General features: G+C 39.9%; 1 pseudogene; it reads right to left on the reverse strand.

Annotated features, from left to right (window-relative positions):
• Positions 1-1254: 1254 nt before the first annotated feature.
• On the reverse strand, positions 1255-6726 carry LOC149815277 (serine/threonine-protein kinase STY13 pseudogene; annotated as a pseudogene).
• Positions 6727-17960: the final 11234 nt, after the last annotated feature.

Genomic DNA, 17960 nt, shown 5'->3' on the forward strand with positions numbered 1-17960 from the left:
TTTTGCTTGAACTTTTTTTTCAGAGTACTGCAACTAACACACTAATCATTTACGTAATCACGATGGTAACCAAAATAACAAGGAAAATAAGAAAATTAAAAAACAAGAAAAAAAAGGATAAAAACGGGCACACGGAATAAGTAACCACTCCCACTGAGCGCTTTTTAAAGAGTTTTTTTTTTTGTTGAAGGGAACAATGCCCCCTTCTTTTTTTTTCAATTTTCTATAGATGATGTGAATTACCGTAGGGTACACGCTCTTTTTGGTCAATGACAATAAAAAAAGTAGTGAGATTGAATGAAATAGACCATTAAAGGCCACTTTTTTATGCAGCTCCACTACTGCTGACCATCCATCTCAACATTCTTCGACATGAACATCACACTTTTCTTGAGAAATGCCAAGATGAATGGTTGTTAGACAGGTCGCTGCATGGCCACTATCCTGGCGATGCTGTATATATTTGATAGGTGCAACTGGTAGAAAGGACTTCATAAATTGGGAACTGAGTTCAATTTATTCATTTCATATAGCAGATAAAGTGATCTGACAAATCACTTTTTAAAAAAGTGATTTGGCATCCTTACCGTCCACAATGTACACAAAGACCATGAGATCCTTGTGGAATGAAACAATGGACGGTGAAGATGTCAATCACTTGATCTGATCTAGTTGTTTCGAGCTAAGCTCTGTTATACAAATAGCTCAGACTTGCATATTTCTTGTGAATATACTCAATTATTAGTCAAGTACCCAACTCAATGTCCACCCCGACCGATTAAGGATGCAAATAGAATGGATACAGTATTAGGGTTTTGTGGTTTTTGGGCGTTTTCACATGATCCTGATTTGACTCTCTATGTATTGAACTAATCCGATTTTAATCTGTTTGCACCCCTACTACCAATGTGAGTCGGGATCGAGTGCAATCACATAACACAAAATTTGTGCATTAAGGTCATGTTTGATGGCTTGTCCAAAATGAACAAAAAGAATGGAACAGAACATTGGTTCTGTTTGTTCTGTAACAACTGTTCCAAGTCCAACTTTTGTTTGGACAGTACTCAAATGCTATGTTCCAAATGTCCGTTGTTTGATGATGATGTGCGAACAACTTGGACAATCAAGGATAATGGATCGAATTACTTCATTTTGGATCGTATAACCCGTTCCATCCCTCATTTTACATGTTTTAACAAATTTATTATGGTTTTTTGCCCGGATATGGATTCAATTACGGAATTATATCTAAAATCATCTGGCGAGGTACCCATGTGACTCAGAGTCGCCAATGAATCTCCCAATATTTGGGTGCCTCAGAGTCGCCAACATCATCACCTCCTGAGTAAACTGCTGTTATGTGCTTTCTCCGGGTTATTCTCAGGCCTCTCCAATATCTTGATTGCCACATCCTCGCCGTTATAAGTAGAGCTTACAGAATGCTCCTTGAGCAAAGGCAGTAGCCATACTAAGCCTACTCAAATCGATTGTCCATTCATCATATTGTTTCAGACCTTCGGTCGGGTACCGATTGTCCATCAAGGCTCGTGCCAATGCATCTTCAGCAAGTGTGTGGGAGACCACACCAGGCTTATATACACTTCGACCAACAGACCCATTGGTACCGGTACCGATACTCGGGTAAGTCATTATGTTAGGTGCTAGTGGGGTGTTCGAGCCAACACTGATGTCGGCCATGGACATTGAAATCGATCCATCAACATTGCCCATCTGCAAGCTGCCCATGCTATCGATCGACATATGTGAACCCTCGCCGAGACGGATGTACTCTGGAATAAAATTGAAGAAATTCTCATTGTTTCTCTTCTCCTATTCTTGCTTCTGTTTTCTTCTCCGAAAAAAAATCAAAGAATGCTTCTTTTTAGCATCTGTTTTCCTTTTTCAGACACCCCAAAAGAGAACGCCTAATCAACAAAAAAGGAAAAAGCCCCAACTCATTAGTAGACTCATCTCGGGTTTTCTCCACTAGCATTGAACTAAATTCCAAAGACTAGGAAAGATTCTTAGAGAATTCGTCAAAAAACGAAAAGTATAAGGAGGAAAGAAACAACCAAAAAGAATTCATTAATGTGCAATCAAACCCTCAATTCTCACTGAATGCTTGTAACTACCAAACCGGAAACCCCAAAAGATCAAAACCAAACGCAAGGATTCATCAATCGAAAAAAATCTACTTAAGAAAAAAATCACAAAAGATACAACAGAGGTAACCAGAAGAAATTCATCAATCGAGCAAAAAAAGCATTTACCGATAACAAAATTTCTCTCCTTCCCGCTTTTCTCTCAACGATTTTAGTCGCCACAGTCCATCTTCATCAATCTCTGGACCTAAATCCCTATAATTCCCAGAAACCACTTAACCAGCAAAAAAAGAAATCAAACCTTATGCTACCATCAAAATTCCACCGAAGAACCCCCCCGCCCCCCCCCAAAAAAAAAAAGATACGAAGGAAAACGCTCGACTTACACAGAGAAAAATGAGAAGAATTTCTCGTAGATCTGCCGAAGAGGGAGCGAATCGGGAGGAGGGATCAGGGGAGGAGAGGAATTCAGGGTTAGGGTTTACCCTCTCTCTCTCTCGTCTTCACCCTGGTAAACATGGAGGCAGAGAAGACCAGTAACAAGAGAGTGAGAGACCGACCAGAGAGAGAGACCCATCGACGGGCACGGCGCTCCAGTCGATGCATTTTTTTTTCGTCCCTTTCGTTCCCGTTCATTTTGTAACGGGGGAGGGGGTGGATCGCAAATCACAAACAATTATGGAAGCGGCGAACGCGCGGAACGCCGTCCACCGTGTCCAATACTTGTTGAAAATCGTCGTTCCCAGCGTGATTTTCGTCCAAATCACGCTGGGAACAGCACATCAAACATAGCCTAAGCACCTGATTGCCCTTCATCAGGCTTTGAGCCCCACAACTGACAGGCCCTGACCCTAAGATAAGATGAAGGATGATCAGATGCTTAATGCACAAGTGCAATCATATTGCACCTGATCTTTTGACCTACTAATCTGAACTCTGTCTTAATCACAACAATTTCACTAGCCAAACAGAACCGACTCGTCAAAGCCCTTTACTGTCCAAAGAAAGTTCGTGGAGGCTATTTTTGTAATATGATATTGCATTCTCTTATAATTTTTGATCTTGAAGCTGAAGGAACGGTGGTCACCTCTGGAGTCAGGTGAACGGCTTTACGACTTTTCTATAATGACGAAAATGTCCTTAAATGACACGAAGGTGAAGGTGCAGTGTGCCAAATTTTTTGTTTGATTTTTTTTTTTTTTTTTATGTTTACACAAAGAAATGGCCTCCAAAACCTAGACGTAGCTGCGCTGGCTCTGCCTGCCATACTTAAGGTCGCTGTGAGGTTACGAGAAAATCTGGCACTGACTGCCTTCACCTTCATTGGTTAGAAAACGAAAAATTTGTAGGAGTCCGTTTTTTTCAGCTGTGATATCCAGTTTAAGAAACTCGTATCGATCCAGTTGAAGAAACTTGACCTAGACAGATTCATCAGAGACCTTTTCGGACAACTTGGCGGCTCAAGAGTTGCGCTGAGCTGAGTTTGACATGGCTCATAAGGGCTCGAGCATAGTTGCCAAGTCAAGCTCCTCCCCCCCAACTAGAGTCTGCCATCCCACGGCTCGAACTAGACCGGACTCGTCGCCTTATCTACGTCACGTGGACCTGACAAAAAAAAAGGGATACAGGACACGAGATTCAAGTGTATTTTTTGTTGAAAATAGTTTACATGTGGACACGACACGGCGGTAAAAGTTGGAGTGTTATGTGGACTTAGTTAGGGCCCAATTGAGTGGGACTAAGACCAGGATTTTGAGCAAAACCACTGTTAGGCCTGAAGCTTTATTGTTTGAATTTGTTTAATGTTGGGAGAAATTGCCCAAAATTGGCAAAAACAACTTTTAGTTAAATTCGTGCAAATATGATATGGGTGTTTATGGTCGTCGCGTTAATAGTTTTTTCCAATTAGAAAAAAAGCTAAATAGGTTATTTTGATAAATTTTTAAATAAGGCTCCCATATATGTGAAAACTGTGCATAGTTTTTTTGGTTAGGCAAGCTACTTTATCTTTATCAAAGATCATTGCTAAAACCGACGGGGGATCTGCTTGTTTGGTAGGAGCTGTTAGTGCATGTCATCATGTGTTGGGACGTTGCGAGTTCAAAACCCAATGGTACGCTGTTTTATTGGTAGAGATCAGCCTAACCCTGCTTATAAAAAAAAAAATCATTATATATATATATATATATGTGCTAAGTGCCCCCTTTTCTCATTTTATCCTTTCAAAATCGTAGTTTTTTTTTTACATCTAACACCATAGATGTGATCTATAAGTTTTGTTCAGTGGAAACCAGCTTTGGATCATCAGAATCTGACCTCTATAGAGGGTTTTTAGGTGATCCAAAATCAATGGTTATGAAGGCATCAATTTTTTCTAGTTCATAATTTTTTTTTGTCAAAAAACATGATTCAAGAGTTGATTCCCACTAAATCGAGCATGATAAACACATTTAATGATTCAGATCTAGCATAAAACACTTTAAATTATGGGCCGGTTGGGGCAGAACGAGAAAATGAGGCCTAATATCTTTCATTTTCTCTCTCTATATAAAGTCTTTGGTATGAATGTTCATATGGTATCAATAAGTCAAAATTCATAGGTGTGAGCTGTTTTGAACTATGTATCTCTCTATGAACTTTGGTCACAATATTAGTAGGTTATACCATTTCTTTTGACACACACATATAGGCTAAGGACCATTCAACCAAAGAAGGTACAAACCATCCAAATTATTTTTAAAAAACATTTTTAAAAACATTTTTAAAAATCATATTTAAAAACATTTTTAAAAATCATATTTAAAAACATTTTTAAAAATTTGATCACACAAATGTGATCTTCATGATAAAAAAAACTAAGAACAGACCCTTATTGCAAACTTTTTTTATATACATAAATTGGATTTTTATGATCTAAAAGACTTGAAAAAAATAACAGTTGATTTTTAATACATTATAAAATCCTACCTAAAGTTCAAAAAAATTTGTTACATGAGCCAGTTATTTGGTTTTTTACCATGAAAATCACATTCTTAAAATCATATTTACAAGAAAACACTTTTAAAATCGATTTTGGAAAGTAATTTGGATTGTTTGTACCTTTTTTTGGTTGAATGATCCATTTTCATTATATGTATAGAGATAAATGAAAACCTACTTACTAAAAACATGTCAAACCTACCCAAAGAAAAAAAATTGGTATTTTTTTAAAAATTCTAACTGTACACGTGTTATTGATTTACTAGAAATCGATACTTGGATCATCAGTAGGCCAAGCTGGCTCATTCAGCTCATTTACCGTCCCTAAACATGAGAAAGTTCGCATAGTGCAGTTGATTTCCTGCACATGTCAGACGGATCGGATCTATGTCAGGTGACCTGCCCATTCTGAATTTGAATAGCAGGATACACGTGGGCATGAAAATGAAGACCTGAATAATGTCCACGTCCGACTCAGTCCGATCCAATTAATATTTGAGTTGGGTTTGAACCAAACAAACTCGAACTAAGTATTTTTCTATTCATGTTTAACTAAAATACATAGTTTATGATTGGATTCGGATTATTATTTGATGAACCAACAAAACTTCAACCTGAAAACCAAAAGATCGGGACTCACACAAGGGTTGGATTCGAGTAGCTCCAAATGGGTCGGAACTCTCTCTCTCTCTCTAGAATCAAGAGTGCATTAAAGAGGGCTGAATGTGTTGGATACATGTCAAATTAATCAGGATTGATCCGAATATAATCGAATCTACCAAGTGTCAAATTTTCATTTGGTTTGAATCAGCCACTACCTTATCCTTCTAGCTTCATTGTATACCACCGACAGATGCTCTGGTTTGGTAACAATCTGTCAACCCATGATCTTTAACTCCTTAAGATAAAAAAATGTTTGATGCTTCCAATACAAATACACAGTTTGGTATTTCCTCAAATCCAATATCTAAGTTGTGCTTGATCAGATTGGATTCATGACCACGAATTCAATTTTATATATATATATATATATATATATATATATATATATATATATAGAGAGAGAGAGAGAGAGAGAGGTAGGTGCTTAATACCATCCGTGCATAATGAAAACACACACATGCTGAGTGTTCATCTCATGCATTTTTTTGCCCAGAACGTGGAAAAAAAAGCACTTTTAGCGGCCCCTTTAAAGCACCACTAAAACTCAAAATATTAATACTGAGCGTGTCTATGCTGGACGCTTTGCTTCAAAAGCGCCACTAAAAGGTTTTTTTGCCAAATTAAGTGTGCACGCAATGGATGCCCAACTAGGGATGGCAATGTACTGGTGCGGGGGCGGGGGACAAGGTCTCCACCCCCTGCCCTGTCTCAAAACCCAAACCTCCATCCCTGCCTTCATCCCCGCACAGGGATGGATTTTAACCTCCACCCCTGCCTCCATCCCCGTTTTATGTCCTCCATCCCCGGTTCAAATGGGGGCGAGGTGGGTCGGGGCCCGTTTTCCCTCTATCTATTGTCATCCCTTAGAAGGATTGGGGATGGGATGGGATGGGATGGGGTGGGCCAAGGCAGGAATCGGGACGAGAACGGGGATGGGGAGGGGGCGAGGTGGGGGAAAGCGTAAGTCCATCCCCACCTCCATCTTCGTACAGAGATGAATTTTAACTTTCATCCCTGTTTCATGCCCTTCATCTGCGGTCCAAACGGGACAGGGCGAGGCCCCATTTTCCCCCGGTCCACTGCCATCCTTACGCCCAACCTATGTGCATTTCATTAAACATGGATGGGATAAATTACTGAACTCTTTTTTCTCTGCTTTCCGAGGCATTTTTGAGGCCAGAGGAATGGCGAGCTGCTCCTTCGCTTTCCCTCATCTTCGTGCTTGTTGTCCTTGCCTTGGGAGGGTGCATGGGTTTTTTGATGATCAAGGTTCGATGCTGCCTTTGGCCTTGGTGGTGCCTTTTTCGGTCGTTGCTAGGTTCTCGTGTCAAGTTGAGATCTCCAAGGGGTCGTGGGCCACGATCCGCTCGTCTTTCAAGGCTATATCACTCATGGGTCCTATTTTTCCACGGTGGTACTCATTATCCTGCGTTGGTTTATCTGTCGCAGCTTCCTATATAGCCTATCTTGGGGCCTGCAAGCAACATTTATCTACCCCTATCAGTTCCCATGCTACTTTCCTCTACTGTCGTCTATCAGTTGATGAGCACGATAGCCGGTATTGATTGTCGTCTTTGGGGGGCGCCCCGAGTCGCTTGGGATGCTGGAGCTCGTATGGGGGTGGTGTTCGCAACTCTTTTCCTTTTATTCTTTCCCCTCTCGATGACCTTTCCCGAGGCATCAAGCTCGATTGCGGTGAGGTTGGCGGTGTTATCGGGTCTGCTATGCCTCGATCTCACCCCCTAGTATTGGGGGGCTCAGAGGTTGTTCGATCAGTGCGCTGCATCCTTGTCGTTAGTCTTTGTGGTCTCTACCTCGGTGGCACCGAGGGCTCTAGGCTTTGGTGTCTCGGTGGCTCCTAGGGCTCTAAGCTTTGGCGTCTCTCCTATTCCCGAGGTTTGCTTAGGTTGGGTGTGCTTGCTTCGGCCATCGGCTCAGTTCTCGAAGGGTTTAGTATCTGCGGAGGTATCTAATCTGTGTCTGCTTAGTGATTTGGCGTCGCCTCGTATACACTACTTGCTTGAAGAGGGTCCTTCATTCATGGTGTTGGCTTTCAATGATCGTTGCTTCTCCTCTCCGTTATGTAAGATTTCATGCAGTTTTATCCCTCCTTCCCCTTTCTTTGCGGTTTTCGGGCCACACTCATCATCTACTGCGTTGCATCCCTTCGGGGAGTGGGGTTATGTCTCTCCCGTTTAGCCATCGTCTTTGGTGGTCGATCTGTATTCCTAGTGCAACCATCTATCTTCCTACTTGGGTTGTTCACTGGACGTAGCAGCTCAGCATCTTTATTTCTTACTCTCTTAGTCGTAGATTCGCAGCATCTCTATCCTAATAAGGGAGTCGTTCGCTGATATCGTCGAGGATTTGCCTTTCGTGGACGTTGATGCCTCTGGTCCCCCTTTTGTCTCCTCGCCTTCCTCGTCTACGGCCAAAGGGATTTCTCTGTCGGGGCAGGATGGCGCCTCTCTTAGAGGTGGCGATAGTCTTTGAAATTCTTCGCATCTCAGTTTGGGGTATCTCCAAGGCATTTTGTGTGGATCCGCTCTCCGCGGGGCTTTTCTGATTTTCTGACATGAAGATTTTATGCTGGAATATCAGGAGCTTGAACTGCCCTCAAAAGCGCATGTTCCTTGCTAGTTGGATCCGGGAGAAAAACCCTGACCTTGTCGCTATTTGTGAGACCAAGATGGCGGAGGTTCCTCGCTCGGTAGTTTCTGAGATCTGGCGTGGCGCGGTTTCTTTCTTCAAGCCATCATTGCTCTTTGCGGGCGGTATCATTGTTCTTGGGAGGCCATCTCTCGGAGTCTACTAGCTTGATGAAGACACGTTTTCACTATCCGTCGCCTTTCCTCTTCCAGCTAAGCCGGTGCCGCTAGTGGTCACCATGGTGTACGATCTGCATCGCCAGAGCCGTCGGGAGGAATTTTGGGCGGACCTGAATAGGTTGCTTCAGTCGTTCGGGGACCAACACCTCATCATGGGAGATTTCAACTGCTTGTTGTTTTCCTCCAACTCTAGTAATCCTATCTCCTGCTCGGCTTCTATGATTGGGTTCCAAAATTTCATTCAATCGAACCAGTTGTATTCTGTTCCGCATTGTGACAAAGTTTTCTCTTGGTCCAATCTCCGCTCTCGCCCATGCTACCGCTTGCTTGACCGTGTGCTCGTCTCCCCGAATCTACTGGCCTCGCTAAATGACCTCTTGTGTTGTCTTCTCCCTCCATCTGTCTCTGACCATAGTCAGTTGGTTATCTGATGGGGTCATGGATTTTCTCGTCACATCAATTTCCGATTTGAGCAATGGTGGATTAGGGAGCCAGACTTTGAGTTTGTAGTTCATCTATCTTGGTGTGGCTTCTGCACCGCAGCTAGGGCGGCTACTAGTTGTGTGGCTAAGTATCGCTGATTGTCTCGAGCAATTAAATTATGTCTTATCTCGAGGCATATTAGCAAATTTCAGCATCTGGGGGATTGGAAACGCGAGTTGTTGTCGATCCATTAGTCTCTCTCCCTGTCGAACTCCAATATTGCCAGCCTGAATGCTAGATCCGCAGAGCTGACTCTGCTATTACGATCGTGGTGCCTGAAAGAGGAGATTCGCTGGAGGCAGCGGTCTCGTGCTATTTGGCTTAAAGCGAGTGACAGAAATACACATTTTTTTCCATTCTGTTGCCTCTTATAGGCATCGAAGGCAGACCATTCTTTCCATCTACATTGAAGGTATCTACCATTCTGGGGATCAGGTTCTCCCAATGGTAACCGATTTCTTTATCAAGCTTTATGCCGGTAATACTTCGATCGGTGGGTCGATGGGTACGAACTTCGTTCATTGCATCGACCACGCGTTATCCAAATCTTTGCAGATGTCCTTTTCTGAAGAGAAAATCTTTGCGGCAGTAACAACTTTGTCCGATTGGAAAGCCCCAGGTTTGGGTGGTTATCCTATAGACTTCTATCGCACCTTTTGGTCGTGCATTAAGGGTGATATTCTTAGTATATTCGTTGAGTTCTACCGCAACGGTCGGTTACTGTCTATCTATCACCTGGCCATTATATCTCTTATTCCTAAAGACGCTACGTCGGTGGATATAGCGCGGTACCGACCCATCTCTATCTTAGGGGGAATCTACCGGATCATCGCCAAGGTATTGGCTACTAGAATGTGCTTTGTCGCTAATCAGATTTTTTCATATGCTCAATTTGCCTTCATTCCCCATAGACGGCTGCAACATTCGTTTATTTTGGCCACGAAGGTGGTTCACTCTCTCAAGTCCAGCGGAAGGCCGTTCTTTACTCTTAAACTTGACTTCTACAAAGCTTATGACTCAGTGCACTGGCCTTTCCTCTTTCACATGTTGGAGAACTTTGTATTTGGTCGACGCTTCTCTAGTTGGGTGCATGAGTTGATCACTAATGCACAATCCCAAATTCAGATTAACGGGGTCTGTGGTAAGCAATTCAAGTTTGAGCATGGTATTTGACAAGGATGCCCCTTGTCCCCTCAGCTTTTTAACGTCATTTCTGAAGGCATTGTGGTCTTGTTCAAGAGGGCCATGGGGTGTGGTTTTATTAAACCAATAGGAATTCAGGAGTTCCCGAGCCATATTCTTACTTACGTCGATGACATGATTGTTTTCGGCGTTGGCTTCATTCAACAAATGTTAAGAGTTAAGCTCATCATCCTCTTTTTCCTATCGATGTAGGGGTGTTGCATTTCTATGATCAATGTTCTTCCGCATACGCAGGCCATCAGTCAGAAGATCTTTCAGTGCGCCACTTTGGATAAGTTTTTCTCCTACATTGGTCTGTCACTTCATCTCTCACGTATTCCATCGGCTGCTTAGAATGCCACTCTATAAAAGGTTCAGACTAAGATTTTGACCTGGCAAGCCTCCTACCTTTCGACTGCTGGTAGGCTTACCCTCATCGAAAGTGGATCAAATCATGCCAAACATGAGCGTTTTTGCTCATGCTGACATCGTGGCCATCCGATTTGCATTTTAAAAAGCTCAAAAGTCAACAAAACCATGTGGCATTCATCCAAAATGCAAACAGACGACCACGATGTCTGCATGAGCAAAAACACTCATGTTCAGCATGACCTAATCCGCTCCCACCCTCATCAAACATGTTTTAAATGCTATGCCAAATTTTTTTATGTCTGTGTTCTTTATGCCTATAAGGATCAATAAAAAGCTCTCTACGTTATTGGCCAGGTTTCTGTGGTTCAGGCAAGGTAACAATAAAAAGCATCACCTTGTGGGTTAGGACTATATAAGGCTGCCGCAGAATAGAGGGGGTTTGAAGATTTTGGACTCCAGGTTAAGAAGTATTGTTCTGGTTGTTAAGCAAAGCTGTCTTGCGCACCAATCGGGGTCCCCTTGTGCAAACTTTCTTTTGGCTAAATACGGATCAGTGGAGTCTTTGTTTGGGGTCAACGCGCGATTAGGTTGCCCATTTCGCACTTGCATAGATTGTGGATTCAAGCTTGGTCTGCTGTGTGTGTTGGCGAGGCCGACGACGTCGTTCAGACCCAGTTTCTTTGTAGAGCGATTACCCTGAACGGCTCCTTTCACACCAGAGCAACCTACCTTTCTCTCCTTTCGGCAGGTGTGAATCGATGCCCTGCGAGTATTATCTGGGGCAAAGGTCCTCTTCTGAGAGCGTGCTTTCTTGCTTGGCTTATTCTGTATGATCGGGTGCAGACATATAGCTTCCTCAAGTCCATAGGTTTTTGTATTGTGAGTAAATATGCTCTCTGCGAGGTGGTCGAGGAATCTGCGTTGCACCTATTCTGGGAATGCCAGGTCTTTCAAAATATCTTTAAGGTTACCTGGAATAAGCCGGTCGTGTGCTTGCACCAGGAGTCTTTCGCAGTGGGCCTCTTATGGGGCCCCCTCGTCAGTTCGTAGATATAAAAATTGGCGGATCATTTGGAGAACTTGGTTGCTTTCTTCATGGTGGGTTGTTTGGATGTCGCGCAATAATGTTATTTTCAAGCAGAACCTGGTTCATTTCAATAAGTTAGTAAATTATATTCTGGTGGATGTATACGCCTCATTACGCATCTGTCTCCCTGATCTTCTTGCCTCTAAGGCCTCCCCCGGATCCGGACTAATCGCCTCTATTTCTGTTTTGCATTTTGTGCTTTTTTTTTTGCTTATGTATTCTGTCATTTTGGGTCCTGTTTGTTTTGTTTGCCGGTTTCAATCGTAATGTTGATATTCTTAGTTCGGCTCTTTATACATACACAAAGAGAGAGAGAGAGAGAGAGAGAGAGAGAGAGAGAGAACAACATCCATCTTAATCAGGTTCAGATACTTTTCTTTCTTTAATTGTTTTTCCCTTCCCCCACAAGTTATCCAGGGAGTTACTGTGCACATTGAATGTGGCAAAGCCAAGCAACACTTGAAGGCCTATCAATGTGACAAACCTTTCTCAAAGGCACTGAACTCAGAAACTTCAGAAATATCTCTATTGGATCCAATTTTTAATGGGTTGTATCACTAAGAAATTTGTAGGGCCTTATACGAGTCCTCACTAGGCACCATGATAGTACTGAAATAAGTGAATACAATGCTTTACCGAACATTCTAGAAGTACAACTTGCTAGTTGAATTCGGGTCGAGGTCCAATGCAACCAATTATACGAAAAACCCATGTTTTGCGTCTAGATCGGGCATAATTAGACTTTGTTGGATTTATTATAGGAGGATGTGTTTGATTGTTTCAGATCTTCAGGGCAATCACCACCCTTTAGAGACCTGAATCTTTGTTGGATCGGACCTTGCACGAGCCCCAAGATCCTAACTCAAGGACGGAGCCATATTGGAGCCAAGGTGGGCACGGTGGGCACAAATTCACCTAGACTTGGGGGCAGTGCCCACCCTGACCCATCCAATAGTGCCCACCCTGTCCCTGTGTACGATCGGGTCAGGGTAGGCACACCCTGAAGATGGGTGCACTTGTGCCCACCCTAGTCTAGATTCTTGGCTCCGCCCTAATCCTCAGGTTGGGAGGGGGGGGGGGATAACAACAATTAAGTTGAAATAAAATGAGAAGATTTACCAACAGGGGCTCCCCATGGTTATTAAGAGTTGTACGTGCACGTCTCCTTTTGGTGGGACGTTGCAGGTTCAAAACCCATTGGTACGTTGAATAATAACTGGTGGGGTGGTGGGGTTCTAACTAACCCCAGCATGCCTTGAAAAAAAAAGAGAGAAAGATTTCACATTATATGCTAGTAGCTGCATGGTGGGCATGCATCAACCTGCCTCACAGCCATTCATCCTGGCATTTCTTGAGATGAGAGATGTGTCAATCTCCAAAAAAAATGCGAAGATGAATGGTAAGCAGTGATCGAGATGCATGCTGCAGAAAAATTGATATCAAATGGGAAAGCTTTATTTTCTTTTGATTTTTCCTCTTTTGATAGTCAAGATCAAGATGAGACTGTGAGCTCCCGTGGGATTTGAAGAGACTTCACCATCAAGATCGTGACTCATTCTTGCTTCTCCAAAAAAAAAGAGTCGACAAGTATTGGATTATTAGGTTTTGAAAAGCTCGGGCAAGTACCTAGGGCTGGTAAACCAGCCCAACTTGGGTTGTCCGGATTAGGCTCATTAAGGCTACACCTAAGCGTCACTGAGCCAAGCTGAACCTGAGCTTATTACAAGACAAGTTTGGCGAGATCATGAGAACTGACTCATTTTCTTTAAAAGATAATTTTATATATTTTTATGCTTGATAATATATGAAATATATATAATATAATTTTTTGATATTTACACAGAGAAACCATTCTAGGATAAGAGACCTAGTCGCTGGCTCTGCTGTCATACTTACGATCACTGTCCTGACAGCATAAAACTTTGTGGTCTTACCCCTTGTCTCAAGGGAGTCACCATGCTTCAGCTTGCGTAAGAGGTGACGCCCATGGGATTTGAACCTAGACCACCTGCCTAGCGGCCTAAGCCCCAGCCTACCACACCAAACTCCTTAAAAAAAATTCATGTTCATGTTTTTTTTTTATTTACATGGAGAAACCGTCCTCAGAAATAAAGACCTAGCTGTGATGGTGGTGCCTTCTGTACTTACGGTATAATAAATGTATAAAACACATTATATATATATATATATATATATATAACTAGTTGAGTCAAGACGAGCTTGCCATGTTGCTTGGCTCATCGAGCTCAATTTTTGAGCCGAGCTACAAGGGAAGACACAGATACCTCGTATAAAAAAATTGGTGCTCCACCTATTAAAAAAGAAGGGCAGATTAGGTGCAATCACATTGCACACTTTGAATCTTTGGCTGACAGCTTGTGTTGTAGAGCCCAACGGTAACACTTTAATTTTTAAATTCTGAATTTGGTGATTTTTTTAAATACTTTTAAATACTTTAACAAAATATCTGCAAAAAAATCTATCAAAATTAAAATGTGGTGTGCTACTTTTTGTATTCATTCATAACCATATAACCATGAAATTGAAAATTCAAATACTCATAACTCAAATTAAATGTTCATAATTACCCAAAATGAATTACAATTATTTATTTACAAATAAATCTAAATAAAATATCAGAGTCTCAATCCAAAATGCTAGAGGTGTGGGAAAGGCATGGCTCAATCCCTATCACAACCTCCCGCTATCATATGTAAGTCCTACTCACTTCCTAAAAAATATTATTAAAATTAAAGGTCAAACATACAATGTCTCAGTATGGTAGAGCTATACTAAACAAGTAAAGCAAAAATATGAAATCTGAAATTACATCTAACTTTTCATAATGAATCAAATTAAATCTAAAATAATTCAAGATGTATCTCAATATTTCAAGTAAGCATATCATTTGCAAAAACATCAAATAGGCATTATTCATTTCAACTTAGGCAGGTATAATGCATGAACAATTTAAAATACATGTACTTATTAATGTAGAAGTCATTCATATGCATCAACCAATTCTTATCTTTAATTACATTTTCTTTCTTAGGTGATACATGTTATGCTATCTAATGCACATACATTTAAGTTTCACTTTTTAGTTTTGTGGGTACAAACACAGACAGACTCCTGGATCAGGGCCATAATGCAGGTAGTATTTTCATACAGGGATAACTTTACCCTGGACGAGCAACTTTCATCAGTCTCGGGTGAGGGACGACAAAAATGAGAGATACTCCCAACACCTATCCCAATGCATCAAAATTTCACTCATGAGTTTCTTATTCATATATTACAGTCTATTACAGAGAATTCTCCTATCTTTGTGGGTGAGAAGAAGTAACCTTTTGTGCTCAAAATAGAGTTCCACGAAACTAGATGTATTGTTTGCCCTCTCCTTGCAAGCCCTTACTTCAATGTCGCATGTTTCACTTATTTAAATTATATGTTTTGCATGCAACATCATGATTAAATCCATCAGAAAGGATTCGGCTACTTTAAGACAATGGATGCATATATTAGATCATTGCATTAGATAACATATTCATTTTCATGCTTTGAAAACACACGTGCATGTACACAAGTAATACGATAAGCATTTATATCTTGCATGCATCTACACATCATCATCACAAAGATATATGTAAATATATAACATGAATAGCATTGAAACATTCTCAATAAAATTTGCAAGTCAAACCTTTAAGTCTCTTATTTAGAACATAGTCACATAGGCAAACACATTTCATTAATTAAACATTCATTCATGCCTCAACATTGGGCATATCATTTCTTGCATAAACTCAGACTTTTGTAACATATATATTGTCTGCATATTATTCGTAATGGCATGCATATCATGAATAAATTATGCAAGTATTTGGGGTTTGATTCTTAAATCAGTCTTAAACTTGCAAAAGATCCAACTCTATCTGACTGTTACAGAGTTTACATGAAATTATTCAGTTAGTGAACATAGATGAATTTTTCACCATTTGAAAAAAATTTGTCAGCGTTCCAGAGCCGTAAACCATTAGTAAAAATTCATTCGTATGAGAAAGTTATGAACATTTTACTATAGACCTGTACTTTTATGTCCCGACTATCACAGAACAGTACTCCTTCCATGAACAGAGACCAAAATTTTACAATAGATGTAAAATTTTGTTAGATTTTTAACATAATAATCCACTCATCAAAACTCCTCCCGACGAGGAAGATACAAGCGATTTACTGGTCGGGTGTCAGGCCAAAAATACATAATACCGGGTATATGTATTCAGATGAGGCCAAAACGGGTCACCCAAATCCATATCTCCAATTTTTTTTAGCATGAATTAAATCAAAAAAATTATAAAAATTACACTACACTAAGCTAACATAATCTACAATGGACAAATCTATTTTTATCAAACATTTGGCCAAAAAAATAGACCCGTCTCACACATGGCTTGATTCCTTAGAAATAATTTCAGTAAATTACTCAATTTAATAAGTAAATTATGAAAATTTTCTACAAATAAAAATAAAAAAATTATGCAATAATTACATAATATCAGCATGCACATACTCTACAAATTGCAATTAAATTTTGCATGAACTTAATTAAGCATACCATGGCTTTTACTAAATTTACCAAAATTTTTTCTGAGAAATCTGATAAAACCAAATGCGTAATATCTAACGATTTTGATCATGAAAATTCTTCAAATTTTTATATAACATCTATACTGACATGTTCTACTAACCAAAATGAATATTTACAGAAAAATCATGGCATAACCTAAGTATTTTAAAATTTTATGATTTTATTTTCTGAGAAATCGATTTTAGGAAAAATATATTTTTTAAAAAGATTTTCTCTTGAAAACTCGTTCTATTTTCATTCTTTGATAGCCTTAAGCCAAACTCACATGTGTGAGGCTTGGTTTAGGGTCTATGCTTATGAAAAGTTAATGGAATTGTGCCACAAATTTTGTTTCACAAGTATAACATAGATCCCCCTACCTCTTTTGGCAAAATTCGATCCTACACGTGTAAAGTGTTTTCCTCGCACAATCCAGCCATTTTACATGAACCACGGCTTTTCACACGACCTTCTAAAGCTCCCTTCACACACGTGGAACCCTCTCTGATGAGCCAAGGGTGAAACACCAAAGTCTTGGTGTAGGAAAAAGAGAGAGAAGAGAAAATAATTTGGGAGAGAGAGAGAGAGACTTGGAAAAAAAATAAAGGGGAACAAATGGGAGGGTGTGAGCCCCTCCTCTTTTTTTATATCCACTAGGGTTAGATTAAGGGCTGAGGCTAATTTCAACCCTTGATCTAATCTAAGCTTAAGTTTCCTAATTTCAAATTCTACCTCATATTTTTTTCTTTTTTTTTAAGATTTCTTTTCTCTTTCTTATTTTTTTTGTTAACTTAAGCATATAGTTTACTATCTATTGTATATACCATAAAATATATTTTATGTATTATATCTTATAAAAGAATGAAAGGGTTGGTCAACACCCCCATGGGGTCTCAACCTTTCCATTTTGCAAGTTATGAAACTTGCTTGCTTGGCAAGCAAGTTTGACTTGCCAAGCTACTATTTTTTTTCTTTCTTCCTTCTTTCCTTTTTCCTTTCTTTCGTTCTTCTTTCATTAGTCCAGCCCTTGCTCGACCTTTCTAGACTTCTCTAGGGTTGGCACCCCCCACTTATGGGGCTTAATTTTTGAAAAAAAGAAACTTTTAACTTATTTGCCTCTTTTAAATTTTTTTGGTAAGTTTTAATTTCACTTATTTTTAAAGTTTATTTTTCTTTATTATAATTTAAAGTTTAAATTAGGATGCCACATAAGATGGGACGACCCACCTATAGACTCCTACCATTTTATAAAATTTGGTTAATTATTTGAAATCCATTCCCTGAAATTCTAATTTAATTCAAATTAAATTCAAATGAAATCTTTCATAAATGAAAATGCAAATTCACATAAAATGTTAATAAATGAAATTTAAGTTAAGTCTACAGCTAATTAAATTTTATTAATAATTTTTTGATTTTTTATATAGCTAAATTATTTATTTTAATTTATCCCTTAAGGGTTAATTCAAATTTCTCAGAAATTATTTCTGAAAAGTTTGAACTCTATAGGGTTAGTGAGACCCTAGGCGTGTAGCAGTTATTTTCTTTTTTTGTTTTTAAGTCCTACAAACCCTATAGCACAGTGTCTAGCTAAATTGTCATTATGATTTTTTTTTCTAAAAATATCATTTTAT

Source organism: Nuphar pumila, chromosome 15 (genome assembly GCF_984573655.1).
Source record: "Nuphar pumila chromosome 15, dmNupPumi1.hap1.1, whole genome shotgun sequence".
NCBI classification, from domain to species: domain Eukaryota; kingdom Viridiplantae; phylum Streptophyta; class Magnoliopsida; order Nymphaeales; family Nymphaeaceae; genus Nuphar; species Nuphar pumila.